The 23,268-nt window shown below is 48.4% G+C and overlaps 1 protein-coding gene across 4 annotated transcripts in view; it reads right to left on the bottom strand.

The window, feature by feature from the left end:
- The window catches only part of LOC135514994 (synaptotagmin-1-like), a 231,380-nt gene that overhangs the window by 88,928 nt on the left and 119,184 nt on the right, over positions 1 to 23,268 (bottom strand). The window contains exon 1 of one of the 4 annotated variants that reach the window (XM_064938777.1): positions 20,952 to 21,127. The exons of the other annotated variants lie outside the window; for them this stretch is intronic. The gene's annotated coding sequence lies outside the window, so the exon portion shown is untranslated. Of the gene's footprint in view, positions 1 to 20,951; positions 21,128 to 23,268 lie in introns of those variants that run through there. 4 annotated transcript variants of the gene reach the window in all.

Raw genomic sequence — 23,268 nt, 5'->3', positions numbered from 1 at the left:
CATTTTATTGCCATAGTAGCTGTAATGGCTCTCGTCGAAAGGAGTGGACCAAAGCGCAGCATGGAAAGTGTTTATGATTTTTATTTTCAGAAAACACTCAAACAAAAACAATCCAAGTGAAATCGAAAGCGCACAGTTCTGTCAGGTACAGACACTAAACAGAAAACAAGATCCCACAAAACCCAAAAGGAAAATGACAACCTATATATGATCCCCAATCAGAGACAACGATAGACAGCTGCCTCTGATTGGGAACCACACTCGGCCAAAAACAAAGAAATAGAAAACATAGACTTTCCCACCCGAGTCACACCCTGACCTAACCAAACATAGAGAATAATAGGGATCTCTAAGGTCAGGGCGTGACTGTAGCATAGTAGTCATTCTGCAGTAGTCTTTCATTCTGCTTCCCGCTGATGCTCTCCCTCGATAGGGCAGATAAAAATAGCAGGTCATTGGGTCAAATTCCTTGGGGTGAATTAATAGTATAGTTCCGAGGATCAACCAGAAAGACTGGAATGAGCGTGCTTTCACAGCTATAGTGGGAATCTGACTATCATACATGGATAACGGGAGTCATGGCAACCCAGGATCTTGCATGGCGTGAATACCTTTTTTTCCTCTCTCATTGTCCCGTTAGAAATAGATGTGTGACAAATTTCCTCTTTCACTTTCATTGGTACAACAAGTACTGGTCTGCTTCTGGTTCTAAGAAGCTGATATTTCCTCATTGACTAAAAACACATATAGTAATGGGTGTATTATTCAAAGTTAAGAACAGTCATAGGAAGATATAGCCTGGTGTTTATTACTATCCCTTTCTTCAAATGCCCTTGGCTGAGTCTCCTGTGTCGGTACTGCTGCCACCTTGCCAGGACCAATTGACACTTCTCCTGGAAAGACGAAAACTGAACCACACTCTGTCAGAGCCATAACACCTGCTTAACACCTGTCTTTGTCCTCCAGCCATGGTCTTTTCAATTACAATATCTCTACGGGACAGAATATTCACCAAAATAACTGTCCTACAATAAGTACAATAAGTATCTATCCTTGTCACCTTGGGATCCAGAACCTATCCTTGTCACCTTGGGGCCAAGAACCTATCCTTGTCACCTTGGGTTCCAGAACCTATCCTTGTCACCTTGGGGTCAAGAACCTATCCTTGTCACCTTGGGGTCCAGAACCTATCCTTGTCACCTTGGGTTCCAGAACCTATCCTTGTCACCGTGGGTTCCAGAACCTATCCTTGTTACCTTGGGATCCAGAACCTTTCCTTGTCACCTTGGGTTCCAGAACCTTTCCTTGTCACCTTGGGTTCCAGAACCTATCCTTGTCACCTTGGGATCCAGAACCTATCCTTGTCACCTTGGGATCCAGAACCTATCCTTGTCACCTTGGGGTCAAGAACCTATCCTTGTCACCTTGGGATCCAGAACCTATCCTTGTCACCTTGGGTTCCAGAATCTGTCCTTGTCACCTTGGGATCCAGATCCTTATCCTTGTCACCTTGGGATCCAGAACTTATCCTTGTCACCTTGGGATCCAGAACCTATCCTTGTCACCTTGGGTTCAAGAACCTATCCTTGTCACCTTGGGTTCCAGAATCTGTCCTTGTCACCTTGGGATCCAGATCCTTATCCTTGTCACCTTGGGATCCAGAACCTATCCTTGTCACCTTGGGGTCAAGAACCTATCCTTGTCACCTTGGGGTCAAGAACCTATCCTTGTCACCTTGGGGTCCAGAACCTATCCTTGTCACCTTGGGATCCAGAACTTATCCTTGTCACCTTGGGATCCAGAACCTATCCTTGTCACCTTGGGGTCAAGAACCTATCCTTGTCACCTTGGGGTAAAGAATACAAAATAAACCAGGGCAAACACAAACTTTTATTATTTGAAAATCAAGGGAGGGAAAGTGAGCACTTTCACCTATACCATGTGAGTAAACTTGCAGATGAGAGGCCTCCATGCAAAAGTTCCACTTGACTGTGAGGAGAAGACATTTTAAACGCTGACTAAACCAGATCCGTCAACATTGTCTGGAGAGATAAGCCGGCAGCGGGGGAGTCTGGGGGAGTGTAAGGGGGTCTCGGAGAGACTCTCCCTCCCAGACGGAGGAGTAGCTGGCTGGGGCTAGCAGGGGACACTTCTTCCAGAGGATGGAGGGAGGACAGAGAGGGGGGAGGCAGCGCCGGCTCCCTGTGGCATGGCTGTGAGGAGGAGATAAATGCTGGGAGCGGTTGGAATGCTTTCTACTAGGCGGAGACGGTGGAGAGGAGGACGGCCATCTGTGAGCAGACTGAACACACGCTGCTGTACAGCTTATCTTATTACCGCCCCTCCTGGAGGGTGGTCACTTTGTTTCCTTCCAGCCTCTTTGTTCCTGTCTCCTTTTCACCTCTCCCTCCCTCAGTCTTTTGTTCTCTCTCTCTCTCTCTTTCAGCAAATCCCAAACAAAACAATGTTGCTTTTAATTTAAAAGTGTCTGGGGACTTCATTAAGTGCTGTTAAAAATCTCTAATTATAAGTAGCGGCATGTGTCTGACTGGCCAAGCTGTTCCATTCTACGTCCCTGTCCTCTCAACAACCCTAGAAAGCTTTCATGAATTTAAACAGACGATGTGGAGCTCCTCAGTTTTAGCGGTGCATTTAACAGAACTCTACTGAAGGCAAATGAAAACGTCCGCTACAGGACGTACACACTGCTCTCCGAGTCACACACATTCCAAGGGAAACATGGTAACACCCGCAAATGGATTTAATGGCATAATATATTCTAATTGTGTACAACCATCATCATCTTCAACAGCTCCTACCAAAAGCATCCCATGCACCGTTGTGGCAAGGCTGGGAGTCTGGTTCGATAATTCAGTGGTGGTTTGTAGAGGGCGGTCTGATACTCCCTGTGAGCACTATGTCGTGTGGCGGTGGAACGTGACTCCTCCCCCTGTCTGCGTGGGACATGACTGAGGTCCTGCAGCGTACTACACACACACCGGTACACACTACGCCCACTGCAAGCAGACAACAAAGACCCTAAAAATAAACATGCCGTGCCATAATTCATACTACAGCTGGATCACATCGATACAGAGGGTGCATGCACAGTTGACATCAGTGCAACAATAATGTGTAACCAGAAAGTGACGCACTTTGTACATAACGTCCGTATCAATACAATGTTGTTAAAGCCAATGTTTCATTGCGGATATTCATGATTTACATCTTAAAAGCTCAGGAGCTACAGCTAAATAACCCTGTAACACTGGCAGGGTGAGTCATGTACTTAATAGAAATGCAATCCATAAATCTACATAGACTCTTATCCTCTCCCTCATCCACAGCAACAGCACAATACTGCAGCTAATTGCTTGAGGCAATGTAACATGCGACTGCTATCACTGTAGCGTCTGAGCGTTTGTATAAAGCAGACTGAGGAGGCTTCTTCACTCTGCACTTTTTTGTGTGACACTGGTGACGCACGCATGCACACCCACCCACACACACACACACACAGCAGGGGGCTGAGTTAGAGGGTAGGTATGGGTGGAGAGGTTGGATGTTGTGCTTGATTTTTATGCCAGTGGTGCTCAGATTGGGAAGGAGAGGGGAGAGAAGGGAGGGGTGATTTCCTCTTTAGTGCCATTCAGGCTTAACATGGATAGCTGGATTGACGGCTAGGGGGATGAAGGGTGGAGGGAGTGGGGCCCAGAGAGTTTCACTGAGCTGGGTGGACCTGGGCCAGTCAAGGGGGGTCCAAGCAGGTCCCTAGGGTGCCATTCATCTCACAGACAAGGAGCTAAGCCTCTGTGTGTGTGTGTGTGTGTGTGTGTGTGTGTGTGTGTGTGTGTGTGTGTGTGTGTGTGTGTGTGTGTGTGTGTGTGTGTGTGTGTGTGTGTGTGTGCAACACCAGACAACCTCTCATACAGTGAAATTACAGAGTGATGTACCAGGGTGACCTCATAGTTATTCTGAATGGCTTGGGTGTATTGGTTTAATATATCAACCCATGTTGCAATGATGGGTCGCAAAATGATAGGAAGGAGTTTTTGTAAATTATTCGTGTAACTCCATATACAGTATCTAGTCCACAGGAGGTAGGCGGCACCTTAATTGGGGAGGACGGGCTTGTGGTAATGGCTGGAGTGGAGTAGGTGGAATGGTTTCAAATACATCAAATAAATGGTTTCTATGTGTTTGATGCCATTCCGTGTGCTCCGTTTCAGCCATTATTCTGAGCCGTCCTCCCCTCAGCAGCCTCCTGTGATCTTTTCGTATTGTTGTGTCATTGATTCTAGTCTAAAGACAGCATGTCAACTTACTGTGTCTGCTTCATGGTTTCAAAAGATCCATAGCAAAGCTCTCATATAGTGACATATAATAAAGCCTGTCTTCTGTGAATGAACACACTGTACATTACGTTTAGTCATTGTGAATCTGGTGTGGGATCGGCCATTACAATAACACAACAAACTCCTGAGTGATATTTAATTAAACAGGTGAAGATGGACGCCGTCTATGACCTGTGACCTTGAGGTTATGTAACATCCATTAGCCATTCAAGGACACAGGCATCTATCCATGACTCTGAATGCGTGGGTCAGACCATTAGCAACTGATGTAAGGGATCTGGAAAAAATGCAAATGTTGAATATAAATCAACATAATTAAATATTAAGTGTGGGTGGCAGACGTAGTTTGCATACAGATCATTCAAGAAGAACAACCGGACCATCATAATCCAGTATCTTATTTTTAGTGTGTGTTTGCCACTCCCTTTGAATCCTGAGTAAATCATTTCTCCAAAGGGTTTATCATATCAGGAGGTAGAGGAGTTATTTATACTGACAGCTACGGCAGAGAGACAGAGAAAGAGGCTATTATCAGCTGTGGGGCTAAAACAATATTGGCTGTTTACCAAAGGGGTCTTGGATTGAATTTCAATTGACCAGGGTGATGTGTGTGTGTGTGTGTGTGTGTGTGTGTGTGTGTGTGTGTGTGTGTGTGTGTGTGTGTGTGTGTGTGTGTGTGTGTGTGTGTGTGTGTGTGTGTGTGTGTGTGTGTGTGTGTGTGTGTGTGTGTGTGTGTGTGCGTGTGCGTGCATACACTAATCTTTGTATTACTCAAATAGTATACTTAGAATGAGTTAACCATAAAGAAACGGCATAGAAAAGATATTCACTCAGTTGTCCCACACCACCTTGAATAGGTAGGGTTTCAATGGGAATAGTCCAGATATTGAACCTATTAGGGTTGCTTAGCCATAGTAAGATGAGCTCCCTCAGGTTTGTAACAAGGCTTCCTGGCAGCTATGACTTTATTTTTTTACTATCTTTACTATCTGTTCACAAACAGTCTCGGGGGCGTTGGAGGCTTTTCACAACCAGAGAGGAGCTCCTTCACCACATTTGAAGGAATAGGAGAAAGAGTCTTTGCCTGATAGTTGATGTTATCGATGCACTAATTTGGCTTACTTTTTCAGGAACAATGTGCCCCCGAAGATTTGCCAGCCTCCGTTCAGCGGAGGTGATGAAAGATGAATAATACATGGAATGTATCTCCTGGCGTTAATCATGAAGATTGCACGCGCACCCCTCCGCACCCCTCCGCACCCCTCCACACCCCTCTACACCCTCCTCTCCCCAGCTCCAAGCAGCCGTCCTAGCAGGGAGGAGGTGAGAGAGAGAGAAGTCAATGTAATTGCCCATGCTCAATTCAGTTCTGCTCGTTTAAGAAAAGTATTACAATGGGGCACCGAAAGTTCCCCCTGATGCCGGATTTACCTTTGATGCTGAGTTTTTTCCTTGACAGCCTTGCAAATGAGGTAAAAATGAGCCGATGTGTCAAAATATTAGACAGAAAGACTGTGTGTGTGTACAAGATAGAGAGGTAAGGGTAGAGATTTTTTTAAAGAAAGCATGTGTGTCTGAGAGAGAGAGAGAGAGAGACTGTGCTGCTGCATTTCACCTCTAATGGGGATCTGTGTCTCGCAGATCGGACCTTGCTGGTAGGTTGATAGGGCCTCTCCAATGGCCGGCTAAGAGAAGTAATTACTCTCCATTTAACACAATCTACCCTGCTCCTGGTGGATTTCAAAAAAACAATTCTAGATAACACCTGTTTCCCCCTCTAAAAACCAATACCGGAGATCCATGTTGAGATCTCAATCCATCAGAACCTTTTTTTGGACAGAACGACACTGCTGTGATATTAATTATGCTGCTTTTTATTGGGAGAGTATACAAGCCTGAGTTGGTTGTCTATCACCCTTGTGAATGTAAAGCAGCACTGAGGGACATATCGAACCTCCATCATTATCTAGTGGCAAGAAGGGGCCTCAGTCAAGGTGTCATCAATACCCCATCTCATAGGAGGAGGGAGCAGAGAAGAGCTAAGAAAATTGACCTTGGTTTCTGGAGGAAGCTAATCAATTCAAGTGACAGTGTCAAACAGAAGGGCCTCAGTTGTATGAGATGAATGATCTTAAATACACAAATGGTGCTGTTCACATGTGTCAGGGTTTACCAGAATTGGACCCAGAAGCACACCAGGACAAGGACTGTAGGAAGAATGGCCAAACAGAAGTGAATCTCCAGACATGCAGAGATATATCCAGGTGGCATAGACCAGCGGTGGTGAGTTGAAAGTAATGCCACTGGGCAATCCCGTGGACCCGGGAAAAATCCTCCCTAACCAGGATCAAACGGATGTCTCCGCGGCAGATGGAAAAAACAACAAAACAAAATGAGCAAACTTGAGGCTGAATCTGTCCACAATGGTCAGAATGACCGTGGATGTCAGGTCCGGGCAGAAGAGGAGGAATCCCGTGACAAAATACTGGGCCAGATCGACCAAGGTCATTGCCGAGAGAATAGGTAGGGGTGAAGAAGCCCAGAGCTGGGCCGATTGGTACTTTTGTTCTGAGCACAAACAGGACATGCGGCAACAAACCTCCGGGTATCTTCTCCCATGGCAGGCCACCAAAATCGTCTGCGCAGTAGGGCCATAGTCCGAGCAACGCCAGGGTGACAAGCTATCTTGCTGGCGTGGGACCACTGAAGAACAGCAGAATGGACCGACTCAGGCACGAACAACCGACCAGGTGGACCGTTACCGGGGCCGGGCTGCGTCCGAAGGGCCGCCATCACCTCCTCCTCAATCCTCCATGTAACGGCTCCCACGACAAGGTTCTGGGGAAGAATCGTCTCAGTCTTGGCCCCACTCTCATCCGTCTTGGAGAACATCCAGGACAAGGCGTCCGCTTTGCCGTTCTTCGACCCAGGTCGGAACGTCAGGGAAAAATTGAAGCGTCCAAAAAACAAAGCCCACCTGGCCTGACGGGAGTTGAGACGTTTAGCCGATTGCACGTAAGCCAGATTCTTGTGGTCAGTCCAGACCACAAACGGTTGCTCCGCTCCCTCCAACCAGTGACGCCACTCCTCCAAGGCAAGCTTCACAGCGAGAAGCTCCCGGTTACCCACATCGTAGTTTCTCTCAGCTGGTGAAAGACGACAAGAGTAGAAGGCGCAGGGATGGAGTTTACCGTCAGTGGAGCTACACTGGGACAGGATGGCGCCCACCCCCACATCAGACGCGTCCACCTCAACAACAAACTGACGGGAAGTGTCAGGTTGAGAGAGAATCGGCGCGTTGGTGAATCGGCTCTTCAAGTTCAGAAATGCTCGGTCTGCCTCAGGAGTCCAACAGAAAATTCTGGTGCAAGACGTCAGAGCAGTTAAAGGGGCGGCCACCCGGCTGTAATCACGGATAAACCTCCGATAGAAGTTCGCAAATCCCAGGAATCTCTGGAGCTGCAATCTCGTACCGGGCCGGGCCCAATCCCGAACCGCCCGAACCTTCTCTTGGTCCATCTTGATCTCACCCCTGGAGATGATGTACCCGAGGAAGGATGTAGTGTGGGTGTGAAAATCACACTTCTCTGCCTTCACAAACAGACGGTTCTCCAATAACCGCTGCAGGACCTGCTTAACATGCTGGATGTGGCTGGAAAGCTCCTTGGAGAAAATCAGGATGTCATCCAGGTAAACGAACACAAACAGACCGATCATATCCCTCAGCACGTCATTCACCAAACTTTGGAACACTGCTGGAGCGTTGGAAAGTCCAAACGGCATCACCTGGTACTCGAAATGTCCCATAGGTGTATTGAATCCAGTCAACCACTCGTCCCCCTCTTTGATCCGAACCAGATGATACGTACGCATTGCGTAGATCAAGCTTCGTAAACACAGTAGCACCCTGTAAAGAATCGAAAGCGGAGCTCATCAAGGGCAAGGGGTACTTGTTCTTGACCGTAATATCATTCAACACCCGATAATCAATACACGGTCGAAGAGAGCCATCCTTCTTACTCACAAAAAAAATCCAGCTCCCAGGGGTGATGACGAGGGACGAATGAGACCTGCAGCAAGAGACTCCTTTATGTAGGTCTCCAGGGCTTCCCGCTCAGGTCGAGAAATACTGTATAACCGTCCCTTGGGAAAGGCAGCTCCAGGGAACAGCTTAATTGTACAATCTAAAGGTCGGTGGGGAGGAAGTGACTGAGCTTTCTGCTTATTGAACACCTCACCCAACTCGTGATATGTTTCAGGAACCAGGGACAAATCAGGAGGAGCAGACTCACTGACCCGACTGGGGACAGCATGAGAACAGGCAGTCCTGAGGCAGTTAGCATGGCACTCAATGCTCCAACTAGTTACCTTACCAGTCACCCAATCGAACGAAGGATTGTGTTCTCTTAGCCAGGGGTATCCAAGAACCAGAGGAACATGGGGGGAAGGCAAAATGAAAAAAGAAATAACCTCTGAATGATTCCCCGACAACAACATCTTAACCGGTTCAGTCCTCATAGTGATCCGTGCCAGACTACTGCCGTTCAGAGTGGTTGCTTCAATGGCTTCCGGTAATTGCTCCTTGGAAAGCCCCAGCTGTTCCACTAAGTCGGCATCAATGAAGCTGTCATCGGCACCTGAATCGATGAAAGCGTTAATCGCTAAACTCTGATTCTTATTTATGAGGGTAGCAGGAAAACGAGGTCTGACAGGGCTCTTGAGAGGTTGAAACTGGCTCGCTAACAAACCTCCCAAACTTAACGAGCCGAGCAGTTTAACGGGCGCTGAGGACAAACGGAGATGTAATGTCCCGAGCTACCACAGTAGAGGCAGCTGTTGGTCTCACGTCTACGTTGGCGCTCGTCCTTAGTTAACCCGTGCCGCCCCACTTGCATAGGTTCAGGATCTGGCGGCAGGACTCCTCCACTAATCCCGTGTGAGGGAAAATGATCAACCCGTTCTGGTCCACTTCCTGACCCGAATGGTAACCGAGTCTCAGATTGATTAGATGGACCCCACTGCTTCTCCCTCCTTCTCTCTCGGACTCTATTATCTACCCGAATAGCTAAGGTGACCAAACTATCTAGGTCACTAGGCTCTGGATAGGAGATCAGCTCGTCCTTGAGTTGCTACGACAACCCCTGGTAAAAAAAACGCTTGTAGTGATTCCTCATTCCAACCATTCTCCACAGCCAATGTCCTGAATTCTATCACAAAGTCTGCCACACTGCGAGCTCCTTGGCGAAGAGAGAACAAACGTTTAGCCGCGTCCTTACCTCGGACTGGATGGTCAAAAAGCTTTCTCATCTCAGCCGTGAAACCCTGGTATGACGTCATGCATGTGTCCCGTCGTTCCCAAACAGCTGAAGCCCATTCCAGAGCTCTACCACGCAGCAGCTCAATAACAAAAGCTATCCTAGCCTTATCTGTGGCGTAATAGTAGGGCTGCAGATCAAAAACTAACCCACACTGTAAAAGAAATGAACGGCATCCTCCCAGATCTCCCTCGTACTTCTCCGGTGTCGGAACCTTGGGCTCACGGAAGGAACCCGCTCCCGAATCGGCAGGTGATATGGGTGAAACAGGTGGTGGATAATCCGCCGGCAACCTGAGCTGATCCTGGATACTCGTTAATCTATCCGATAAGTTCCGGATTGAACCCGCTATCTCGTGTAGCGCCGTGTTGTGTTGTCCCAACATCTTCTCCTGCTGGGTAATTGTATGGCAAACGGAGTCCAGGTCCGCTGGGTTCATCACTGGCCGGATCGTTCTGTCAGGGTTTACCAGAATTAGACCCAGAAGCAGACCAGGACAAGGAGAGTAGGAAGAAGGTGAGTATTTATTTACAAGTGAATGTGAATGGGTAGATATGGGAGTAAATAGGTGGATCCAATGGGGTAGCGGAATTCTCCGATGACCAGGCGGGAATGGGGTAAATGATCCGGGTGAGTAACTGAAGACAGAACAAACGGAGGTAAGTTTAAGGCAAGCAATACGTAAAAAACAACAAAACAAATTCTATCCAACTTGAGGCTGATACTATGGTACGACATACTGTTCATGGCTAACGATCCGGCAGGGAATGGATGTCAGGTCTGGGCTTATGAAGAGGAGAGATGATGATCAGGACCAGGTGTGCAGATAGCTGATGGGATACAGGTGTGGGTAATCAGAACTCCCAACTGGCTACATTGCCCGGCAACCAGACAGGGTGTGTTCCAGGATGCCGGAAAAAACACTCCAGGACAGAACACAGGCAAAAAACAGACTCAGGAAACGGGATTCGTGACAAAATGAGAGTATATTTAGCAGTAGTATTCCCAATATACAGAAGCAATAAGGTGATCCATACTATCTCCCTAGTCAGGCATTACTACTATTACAACTACTACAACTAATAATAATAATACTATTACTACTATTACTACTGCTACTACTAATACCACCACTACAGCAACACCTACTGATACACCTACTACTACAACTACAACTAAACAACAACTACTACTACAACAACTGCTGTACTATGACCACAAGTACTACTAATACAACAAACTACTACTACCACCATGACCACCACCACCACTACTACTACCAGTGGAGGAAGTAGAGGACCATACTCCGTAGTGAATTTTATAAAAATAAAAATGGTAAAACATTGAAAACCTATACTAAATATATTCAAATGTCACCAAATAATTGAATAAAACAAACAGTTTTGCAATGAAGATCTACAGTAGCCTCAACAGCACTCTGTAGGGTAGCACTATGGTGTAGCCAGAGGACAGCTAGCTTCCGTCCTCCTCTTGGTACATTGACTTCAAAACAAAACCTAGGAGGCTCTAGGTTCTCACCCCCTTCCATAGACTTACACATTAATTATGACAACTTCCGGAGGACGTCTTCCAACCTATCAGAGCTCTTGCAGCATGAACTGACATGTTGTCCACCCAATCAAAGGTTCAGAGAATGAATATAGTACTGAAAGCATGAGCTACAGCTAGCTAGCACTGCAGTGCATTGAATGTGGTGAGTAGTTGACTCAAAGAGAGAGAAAGACAATAGTTTAACAGTTTTCAACAAATTAATTTCTTCAAAAATTAAGGAGAAGCAAGAGAGAGAGAGAGAGAGAGAGAGAGAGAGAGAGGTTGTCATTTTTTCACCCTCACTTACTTAGCTAGAAAATGCAGCTGGCTAGTTTGGTTACTCAAACACCCTGCTCAAACAGAGGGATGCTATGTTAGTTAGCTGGCTATGATTATCCAACACAACACTGGAATTCTTCCACATCAAGGTAAGCTTTTGGTTTTATTAATATGTTGCCACCGGTGTAACTGCTTACTGACTATACACTGTAAAGTTACTGCATGTGTCACGTTCTGACCTTTATTTCCTTTGTTTTTGTCTTTATTTAGTATGGTCAGGGCGTGAGTTGGGTGGGCAGTCTATGTTTGTTTGTTTGTTCTATATTTTGGGTATTTCTATGTTTCGGCCTAGTATGGTTCTCAATCAGAGGCAGGTGTCATTAGTTGTCTCTGATTGAGAATCATACTTAGGTAGCCTGGGTTTCACTGTGTGTTTGTGGATGATTGTTCCTGTCTCTGTGTCTGCACCAGATAGGACGGTTTGGGGTTTTCACATTTCTTGTTTTTGTAAGTTTGTTCATGTGAAGTCATTTATCAAAACATGAATCAAAATAACCACGCTGCGCTTTGGTCCGCCTCTCCGTCAATGGAAGAAATCCCTTACAGAATCACCCACCACAACAGGACCAAGCGGTGTGGTAAACAGCAGCTGCAGCAAAAGCAGCAGCAGGAGAAGGAACAGAGGCAGCAGCAGCAGGAACAGCAACAGCGAGGTCAGGATTTCGGGACATGGGAGCAGAATCTGGACTACACAACTTGGGAGGAGATAGACAGGTGGGCGGTCGACCCAGGGAGAGTGCCGGAGCCCGCCTGGGATTCGATGGAGCAGTGCAAGTAAGGTTACAGGAGAATGAGGTTGGCGAAGCCAGCACGGCAGTGCAACAGGTACGAGAGGCAGCCCCAAAAAGTTTTGGGGGAGGGGGGCACACGAGGTGTGGAGCTAAGCCAGGTAGCAGACCTGAGCTCACTCCTCGTGCTTATTATAAGCAGCGCGTTACTGGTCAGGCACCGTGTTATGCGGTTAAGCGCACGGTGTCGCCAGTACGTGTCCATAGCCCGGTGCGCTATAGGGCATCCCCCCGAGAGTGTCATGCGAGTGCGGGCATCGAGCCAGGGCGTATGGTGCCTGCTCAGTGGGTCTGGTCGCCGGTATGCAGTTTTGGTCCAGGGTATGCTGCGCCGGCTCTGCGTGCTGTGTCTCCGGGGCGCTAGGAGGCTGCAGTGCGTCCTCTGCCTGCGCTCCGCTCATGCCGGGCAAATGTGGGAGTGGAGCCAAAGGGAGAGGTGCGCGTAGTAAGCACTAGATCTCCCGTGCATACCCACAGCCCGGTTCAACCTGTGCATGCACTCTGGAGGGTCCGGGCTAGAGTGGTTGTCCAGCCTGGGAAAGTGGTGCCAAGGCTGTGCACCAGAGCTCCAGTGCTCCCCCACAGCCCGGTCCTTCAGGTGCCTCCTCCTAACACCAAGCCTCCTGAGGGTCTCCCCAGCCTGGTGGTTCCGGTGACAACCCCACGCACCAGGCTGTCTCTCTGTCTCCTCCCTACAGGTGGTCCCGTCTGTCCGGCGCTGCTGCCGGAGTCTCCCGCCTGTCCGGCGCTGCTGCCGGAGTCTCCCGCCTGTCCGGCGCTGCTGCCGGGGTCTCCCGCCTGTCCCGGCGCTGCTGCCGGGGTCTCCCGCCTGTCCGGCGCTGCTGCCGGGGTCTCCCGCCTGTCCGGCGCTGCTGCCGGGGTCTCCCGCCTGTCCGTCGCTGCTGCCGGGGTCTCCCGCCTGTCCGGCTCTGCGGCCGGGGTCTCCCACCTGTCCGGCGCTGCGGCCGGAGTCTCCTGCCTGTCCGGCGCTGTCGGAGCCAGAGGCGCCAGAGCCCCTCAGCCCAGAGGCGCCAGAGCCCCTCAGCCCAGAGGCGCCAGAGCGTCCGCCCCTCTGTCCCGAGCTTCCCCTCTGTCCCGAGCTTCCCCTCTGTCCCGAGCTTCCCCTCTGTCCCGAGCTGCCCATCTGTCCCGAGCTGCCCATCTGTCCCGAGCTGCCCCTCTGTCCGGTGGGGTCATTGAGAAGGGTGGCCATGCTTAGAAAGCCACGGAGGCGGTCCGCCATGGGGTCCGCGTGCCGCGCCAGAGCCGCCACCGCGGACAGAAGCCCACCCAGACCCTCCCCTATAGGTCAAGGTTTTGCGGCCGGAGTCCGCACCTTTGGGGGGGGGGGGTACTGTCACGTTCTGACCTTTATTTCCTTTGTTTTTGTCTTTATTTAGTATGGTCAGGTCGTGAGTTGGGTGGGCAGTCTATGTTTGTTTGTTTGTTCTATATTTTGGGTAATTCTATGTTTCGGCCTAGTATGGTTCTCAATCAGAGGCAGGTGTCATTAGTTGTCTCTGATTGAGAATCATACTTAGGTAGCCTGGGTTTCACTGTGTGTTTGTGGATGATTGTTCCTGTCTCTGTGTCTGCACCAGATAGGACGGTTTGGGGTTTTCACATTTCTTGTTTTTGTAAATTTGTTCATGTGAAGTGATTTATTAAAACATGAATCAAAATAATCACGCTGCGCTTTGGTCCACCTCTCCGTCAATGGAAGGAATCCCTTACAGCATGATTGTAGTGTGTTTACTAACACATTAGTTCTATTCGCTATGTTGACTATGACGTTACTTTAGCTCATATCGTAACAAAGATGTAGGCTGTGTGTAGCGGTTATGACATGGTTTACATTACATTTACATTTAAGTCATTTAGCAGACGCTCTTATCCAGAGCGACTTACAAATTGGTGAATTCACCTTCTGACATCCAGTGGAACAGCCACTTTACAATAGTGCATCTAAATCATTAAGGGGGGGGGTGAGAAGGATTACTTATCTTATCCTAGGTATTCCTTGAAGAGGTGGGGTTTCAGGTGTCTCCGGAAGGTGGTGATTGACTCCGCTGTCCTGGCGTCGTGAGGGAGTTTGTTCCACCATTGGGGGCCAGAGCAGCGAACAGTTTTGACTGGGCTGAGCGGGAACTGTACTTCCTCAATGGTAGGGAGGCGAGCAGGCCAGAGGTGGATGAACGCAGTGCCCTTGCTTGGGTGTAGGGCCTGATCAGAGCCTGGAGGTACTGCGGTGCCGTTCCCCTCACAGCTCCGTAGGCAACCACCATGGTCTTGTAGCGGATGCGAGCTTCAACTGGAAGCCAGTGGAGAGAGCGGAGGAGCGGGGTGACGTGAGAGAACTTGGGAAGGTTGAACACCAGACGGGCTGCGGCGTTCTGGATGAGTTGTAAGGGTTTAATGGCACAGGCAGGGAGCCCAGCCAACAGCGAGTTGCAGTAATCCAGACGGGAGATGACAAGTGCCTGGATTAGGACCTGCGCCGCTTCCTGTGTGAGGCAGGGTCGTACTCTGCGGATGTTGTAGAGCATGAACATACAGGAACGGGCCACCGCCATGATGTTGGTTGAGAACGACAGGGTGTTGTCCAGGATCACGCCAAGGTTCTTAGCGCTCTGGGAGGACGACACAACGGAGTTGTCAACCGTGATGGCGAGGTCATGGAACGGGCAGTCCTTCCCCGGGAGGAAGAGCAGCTCCGTCTTGCCGAGGTTCAGCTTGAGGTGGTGATCCGTCATCCACACTGGTTTGGCTTGGAAAGGTTTTTTCGCCTGGTCACATACAGCTGATGTGTTGTTCATTGAAGTCCACAAATGAAGTGAAATGTGAGAGGAGGAGAGTGCATAGAGGCTAGAATGAATACAACATGGCTGCTATGATAAAGGGTGTATTCATTCCGCCGATTCAGTTGAAAAACGTTTCTTAAACAGAAGCAAACAATACAGGGCTAAAACTACTGGCACTGACTGCCACTGACTACTACTACTACTACTGCTAGTAGTTGTCTTAAGTGTTGTCTTAAGGCCGGAGAGCTGTCCCACTGTGCAGAATCAGACAGGGTTGTTCTGCCCAGAGTGGAACCTGATCACTCAGACACAGAGGGAGAGGAAACAGCTCGAGCAGCAGCAGTCAGACCACTGATTCACACAAACCCAGTAACAAGGACAACAGCCGGGATGGAAAAATCCCCTCCCTCCCTCCCTCCCTCGCTCCCTCGCTCCCTCGCTTTCACTCCAGTTCACCTCCCTGCCCCCTCTGACTTTCTTCTGCTTTTATGCAGCTGGCTGACATATAGTACATACACTGGCTATAGCTGCACCTGAGTGGGGGTTTACCAGTGGACTCTGGGTAGAAAGACACTACAAAGACAGAAGCTTTTAAAATGGTCAGAGCTGGGAGTTGGGGCTACTAGGTAAGGCAATAGGGCCAGGATGTCACCTCTCACCGTGCACATCTGTGTGACACACAGGGGAAATGAACCACTGGCTGGAGACCAGCGACTGTCTGTCTGAATCCCTGGGGCCAGTCGGTCCCCACACGGGGCGCCAAGTCCACACGGCAGCACTGCGAACCTGGACGTTAACACACAGGCCCAGTTCTCTGGCTTCACTCAGCTAGCTATCACAAACAAGGGCGTCCTCGGGAGAGTGAAAAATTACCCCATTCACCTCCACTGCACAGGGACAGCAGGAGGGACAGAGGGAGGGAAGGAGAGGGAAAAAGAGGACAAGAGAGAAAGAGTGAACGGATGGATGCCCCTGCTGGAGCAGCGTTGAGCTGAACAAACACAGTGACACGTGCTTGCCTGCCTCAGTTGCCCTGACCATGTTATTAACACACCACTGGAACACACTTAACTCATGCCTATTCAATTATGATAATTCCAACATACAAATGACCCTGGTTGGCTACCCCATGTTGTCGCAATTAGGGGACATGTGTAGAAGGGGTAAAGCCCAGAGAGAGGGGTGTGGTGCTGGTAGTGTGTGATAACCAGGCCGGGGGCGAGACGTTTACCCCTCTGGGATATTGGGATGATATTCCATGGTCAGAAGAATTCTGTGCAGCCGCCATCTACAATGGTTCCATGCGCGGTCCCACCGACCATATCACCAAAGCTTAGGGCGATATTTGAAAGCATCGTTCATCTGTTAAGGCAAATAGAAATAATCTGTTTTCATGTATTGTTGCCTTTTTTTTCACAGAGTCATGACGCTCACACTGATCCAAATCCACAGCTGTCAAATACTCTTTATTGATTTTAACGGAAGTTACAAGACACGCTAAAGATTCAAACATCCCACATATTGAATGAGTGAAAACATGTTGATAGTCCTGGTAGGCTTTAACTGGCTCTATAAATCAGAATGATATGGCCACTGTGGCTTGCATGTGTCGTAGGTTTAAAAATCTGCATTCAAATCAATAAGGTGAATCGACAAAGCGATGCTGAGTCGTACATCACCTTTAATAAAGACAGCAAGGATTAATGACATTGATTGGGACTGTGAAATGGGGCATGTGTGTGCGTGTGTGTGTGTGCGTGTGTGTGTGTGTGTGTGTGTGTGTGTGTGTGTGATGACACACTAACATGTGGAAAGCATGTGGCTAACTTATTCCTGATGGAACATCCACTGCCCAGAGAAGCGAAAAAATCTCTTTATCAAAACCATAATCTCACTGTAGCCAAACATACCAGCAGCTGAAGCCATTACCCAATGTTTGGATGACCTCTTGTGCAAACATATCCCAGACATGAATCCAGCGTTCAGGAACAAGGGATTTTCCTAATTCTCAGGATTAAAACATTAACTGGCGTGGCTCCCAGTTCGTCAGACGGTCAAAACCTAATCTGTGGGGTAACGTCAAAAGCTCCAGCACTGGAAAAAGATTAGCTGATACTACCACTCTAAGAATAGATTTGCGAAATGTATTTTGTTATCTTGTCAATTGGTAGAATGCGCTATGGCTTGCTATATATAAGCCATTTTTTGTGAAGCAGCTTCAGGTCAAGCACGCACACGGACACACGGACACGCACACACACACACACACACACACACACACACACACACACACACACACACACACACACACACACACACACACACACACACACACACACACACACACACACACACACACACACACACACACACACACACACACACACACACACACACACACACACACACACACACACACACACACACACAATTCATCCCACTGGCATGGGGGTAAGTGTGCATCTCTTTAGCACCTCTCTCCTGCCAATCCACTGTCACCTTGCAGTCCACTGACTGGCTGTTGCAGTGTAGAGAAGGTGGTGCTGAAATCTCTCACCCCTCTTTCTCACCTCTATAATATGCAGCTGAACTGATTGGCCCTGTCCAGGAGAGGAGGGGAGCTGAAACCCCAGGCACTGCTGTGTCTGAGCAGGCAGCGCTGTCCGATGATATAGGCTGTTGAAACTGCCAGCACTGCTGTGTCTAAACCAAAAGGAACTGTCCAAAGAGAGGGGGTGCTGAATTTATCTGGCTGCAGGAGCTGTTTGGCCATGCTGCTTGGGTGTGTCTAAATGAGCCCAGCTCTCGACAGGCAGGCGCCTTCATGCCTTGTTTGCTTTGGAGCTGTCATGTGCCCAATTCTTAAACTACCATTAGTTACCCCAACTTATTGAAAACCACACAATCAATCTCTATTCATATCCAATTCTATCCTAAGAATAAAGTAGTGTATTCTGTGAATAAATCTTCTGATCACTGCTTCATGAGAGAGAAACCACCAATGTGACCGAAGACATCACCCTGTGCGTTTGGCAAGGTTGAGTTCTGTCCTCCCTGCAGTAAGGATGGATAGACAGTCAGAGTGGGTGTTGAGGTGGTGAGTCACAGAGGAAGGACAAAGTCCAGCAGAGTGGAAAGTAAATAACCCAGAAACACCCCCAATGTCACTACAAGGTTGCATGAAGGTCACACGCTCCTCCTACTTTACCGTTTGCTTGTCAGAGGCAAACATATTTACTTAACTGGAAGAGCTGCTAGATAAACAGAAGCACTGTATGAACTGAGTGAGAGCGCCAGCGAGAAGCTCATTAGTTATTGATGCAAAGACATGAACAAACATGCGAGCGAGCATGCACGTGCACACCACACACACCACACACAGCCTGTCTGTCCGTTTACTGATCTCATTGTATTGCTCATACATGCTGAAACTACAATTCTGGAACAGAATCCATTGAGGAACGTTCCACACAAACCAAGGAATCTATTGTATAAAACAGTAAGTGTCCACTAATCTATCACTAAACATTGTCCCATTCAAAATGAACCAGATGAGAGCTGAATATCTCTTAATTTAAAATGTCTATGAAAATGAACAGAGACAATAACTCTGAACAAGACCAGAGTGTAGAGCTGTGGTCCATTGTTCAGCCTGCCTTGACCCCTGTTGGAAGTGCAAATCCATTTTCCAAAGTCCAGATTGTTACAGAGGATGTGAATACGCTCGATTGGCCTCCAGGAGAGACAAAAAAAAGACCTGGCGCAAAGAGGTGAAATGAAATTGAAATCCGACAGGTTTGATTCATGTGTAAAAAAAAAAGAACTGCCCGTGCATTGGCTTTCATGGATTACACCAGCTGAGGACAATGGGAGGAAATGGAGAGGAGATGTTTGAAGCTCCACAATAAGACAACCTTCTACTCTTTCATGTTTCTAAATGAGGGAACAACTGTGAATGTTAATCACCGATCCACTGGATCTGTGCCCTGGGTTTGACCTATTTATAGTAGAGGGAAAGGAATGGAGGGATAGAAAGAGGACTGGATCAATTCATCTGAAATAAGTGGAGAAGCATGGAGAGAGAAGGGAGAGAGAAGGGAGAGGGGAGAGAGAGAGGGGAGAGGGGAGAGAGGGGAGAGGGGAGAGAGAGAGAGGAGAGGGGGAGAGAGGGGAAAGGTGAGAGAGAGGGGAGAGAGGGAGAGAGGAGAGGGAGAGGGGAGAGAGGGAGAGAGGGAGGAGAGAGGAGAGGGGGCGAGGGAGAGAGAGGGGAGAGGGGGAGAGAGAGAGAGAGAGGGGGGCAGAGAGAGGAGAGAGAGAGAGGGGGAGAGAGAGAGAGGGAGAGAGGGGAGAGAGAGAGAGGAGAGAGGGGGAGAGAGAGGGAGAGAGGGGAGAGAGAGAGGAGAGAGAGAGGGGAAGAGAGAGAGGGGAGAGAGGGGAGAGAGACGGGAGAGAGAGAGAGAGAGGGAGAGGGGGGAGAGAGGGAGAGAGAGAGGGAGAGAGGGAAGAGAGAGGGGGGAAGAGAGAGGGGAGAGAGGGGAGAGAGAGAGGAGAGAGGGAAGAGAGAGGGAAGAGAGAGAGAGGAGGCACAATGATTTTAATATGACTGTCTTCCATCAGTCCATGGGAAGGGGGTACCTATGTGGAGGGTAGGCTAGATGATAATAACTCTACTCATCCATCTTGCCTGTAAAAAAATAGATCCTACCCTTTAATATCAGGAAAGCTGATTCTCACTGAGAAGCTATTCTGTTCTGGTGTATGCAGTGGGTTTGTAATGTCCCTGTTTGTATTTTATGTTGGTGACAAACCCCATTTTCCTCTTTGGTGATTTATAATCATTCATCATTCAGTTAGCAGAATCCAGTCTTTTGTCTCGTATGGGGACAGAGGCTCTGCTGCTCCACACTGAATATCCTGCACTCCCTCCCTCCCTCCCTTCCAGTTCCAGCGCTGTATCTGAAGCCCAGCTCAACACCAGCGGGACTCCGCTCATCCCAGCCTTTCACTAATGCCACGGATGCTTTCAACTCTGCCACCATGTCCAGCCGGGTCACACACAACCACGCACACACCCAGATGCATATACACACACAAATGCAAACACACAGACACACATGCATGTGCATGCATTCACTCACACACACACATATATCGTGCATTCACAAACACAGAGCCATTTGCTGTCGGCTTTCGTGGAACGGGAGAAAGACGGCATGCCAGTCTTTCAGCAGGAGTGAGGTGAGAAAATACATACAGTAATCCTTCATTCGTGCTCTGAGACAAACTCCTGAGATGATGACAATATCTTACAAGCACTTCGCCACATTCGTGAGGAAAAGAGAGCAATGAAATACAGCAGAAAACAACGGAAACAACAGCTATTAAGCTGCCAATTTAGTAAAAGGGATCCAAATCAAAAACCTCCTTTTCCTGTTTTGTTTTTTTCTTCTGTAAATGGAGGTATTGATGTATTGATGTCCCTTGACATCTGCCATTAAAGAGGAGCCAGAGTCAGAAACAAACTGACTGCTCTCACATCAAAGCTGACCTGTTCCAATCAGGTTACATATGCCCTGTGACCCGCGTCAGCTGACGTGCACAAACACACACTGACACACTCACAGACCCAGATGAGAAACAACACCTTTCACCTCTCCCCTTGCAAGCCACATCCATTCTATTAAGATCATCATGTCTAAGGAATCACCTCCCGAGTCTACACAGGTACCGCTAAGTGCTTTCACGATCTGTTCTCTGTAAAGTATCTCTCTCAGCGGAGAGCCTCCATACTCTGTGTCTTACCTGGCAGCACGTGCTCAAGCCTGGGTCCTCCTTACAGCCTAGGGAGGTTTCTGGAAGGGCTCTGGGGAAGTTGAGGGGGATCGAGGCTGGGGATGAACGCTCAGCGAGGTCCCTTTCGCACGTTGATGGATCAGCTAGCGCTCACGCACCAAACACAACACAGCTCCGGCAGGCAAGCTCTGATTCCCTTGCTTGCTTGTTTCATCTCTCTCTTCCTCTCTCTGACACTCCCTCCCACTCTTCCCACCGTCCTACTCCAGCCCCTCCCCTTCTCTCTCTCCCTCTCTCCCCCTCTCTCTCTCTCTCTCTCTCTCTCTCTCTCTCTCTCCTCCCTCTCCCTCTCCCTCTCTCTCTCTCCTTGATAGAGCCGCTCTTTGACATGTAACCACCCACTACCTCCCCTTCTGCTCTTACAAACAATAGTCTCTCGCTTTTTTTTCTTCATACATTTGCAAACATTTCTAAAAACAGTTTTGCTTAGTCATTATGTGGTATTGTTTGTAGGTTGGTGAGGGGAAAAAACAATTGAATCTATTTTAGAATAAGGCTGTAACATAACAAAATGTGAAAAAGTCAAGGAGTCTGAATACTTTCCGAATGCACTATAAATATTTGGTTTATACATGATATACAGTGGAATACTGTATTAGCATGGGCTTGTGTACCTCAAAGAGTCACCCTGGCAGTAGAGGCTTGGTTTGGTTTAATTCCATTTTTCAAGAACCACTTAGGTTCTGACCCTGAACCCCCCCGCCCTCCCACATACTGGAGGTCCTGAAACTCCCAACTCATGCACTCGCTTCAACTGACCTTGAAACCATTATTCACAAAAGTCTTACAATGGAGCTCTGTCAACTTTTCCAATTTCATAAACAATGGGTGTCTTTCGGTGGGCTAAAGTAGAATAAGGGAGTTCAACGGTTCAATTAACAACAGACAGAACCAACTGTGAACTACATGATGGAAATAGGCCTTGTTAAGCTGATAAACAATGTAGAGTGGGAGGCGCATGGAGTTTGTGATGACACACAGGGCTGTCGGACACTGTAGCCAGCCCAGCGACAAGGCAACGAAAAGCAAACAATTGGATACCACGAAATTGGGGAGAAAAAGGGGTAAAAAAAAAAAGTTGTCTTGTTTGGCTAGAAGCTTGAGTCTCGGTCAGAAAACCGTGGTTGTTAAGCCCACCTATCTGTGGCCGTGTGTGTGTGTGTGTGTGTGTGTGTGTGTGTGTGTGTGTGTGTGTGTGTGTGTGTGTGTGTGTGTGTGTGTGTGTGTGTGTGTGTGTGTGTGTGTGTGTGTATTGCGTAGGGATGGATAGGAGTGACGCTGCGTGGAGACAGTGGTCTCAGGAAGACAGGAAAGGGAGGAAAAGAGGGGGGTTGGAGATTATCTTCCATCTCCCTGACGAGCTCACCCCACAGCTTCTCAAACAAACACACACACACACACACACACCAACAGCTCAGCTCCACAGAGGCTGTTCTAACAACACAGCTGTAGACTGCAAACTGCAGCCCAGTTAGCACCTCCGGTGTCTGACTAGCCATAGCAGTCTGTCAGTGATAGATCTCACTGAGTTCTCAGAGAGGAGGGAACTAAGGGAAAGAGGACAACAGTGAAAAGCCGCGGATCGTCGTCTAGGTGAGAGTCAAGCTAGCTGATCGTAATGACTCTGGTAGCAGGTAGCTGTAACATGGAGGTAGCTGTAACATGGTTAGTGACTAAACAGGGCCCCTAGGGGTTGGAGGGTAAAGAGCTGTTCCAGTCTCAGCAGGCAGAGGAAACATCTTGCATGAAAAGGCTCAATCAGAGAGAATATTTCATCATGGAATGGCAATGTGAGCCGTCACGCTCTCGGACTTCTATAAGGGGTGTTACTGGACTATGGACAGAGAGAAAAACGTGGAAATCCAAACAGAACTATGAGCTATTGAAAGGTGCAAACACACTGTACGCATTCACTTCTTATCTCAATCCTATCTCTCATCTCGACAACACCTTGGCAACAGTGAGCTGTTTGCTGATTGGCTGGAAGGCTTTCTCCTCTGTGGTTCGGTGCCTTAATGCCTTCTGTTGTCCCGGGGTGGGTCTGTTCCCATGGCAACATTTTATGTCCTGTTATCGTAAACATGCAGAGAATGGTAAAACAACAACAACTAAACAACAACAAAAACCGAGAGAAAACAAGGCCACAGTACACCACTGCATGGTTAGATGTAATAAGTACTGAAGTCAGGAGTCACAGAAAAACATTTCCCTTTTTCACATGAAAAGTCACAAGAAACCAAAAACGAATCCATGCAAACAAACAAAT

Source organism: Oncorhynchus masou, chromosome 26 (genome assembly GCF_036934945.1).
Source record: "Oncorhynchus masou masou isolate Uvic2021 chromosome 26, UVic_Omas_1.1, whole genome shotgun sequence".
NCBI lineage: Eukaryota > Metazoa > Chordata > Actinopteri > Salmoniformes > Salmonidae > Oncorhynchus > Oncorhynchus masou.
The sequence above is the reverse complement of the archived record's forward strand: the minus strand, read 5'-3'. Positions and strand labels throughout refer to the sequence as shown.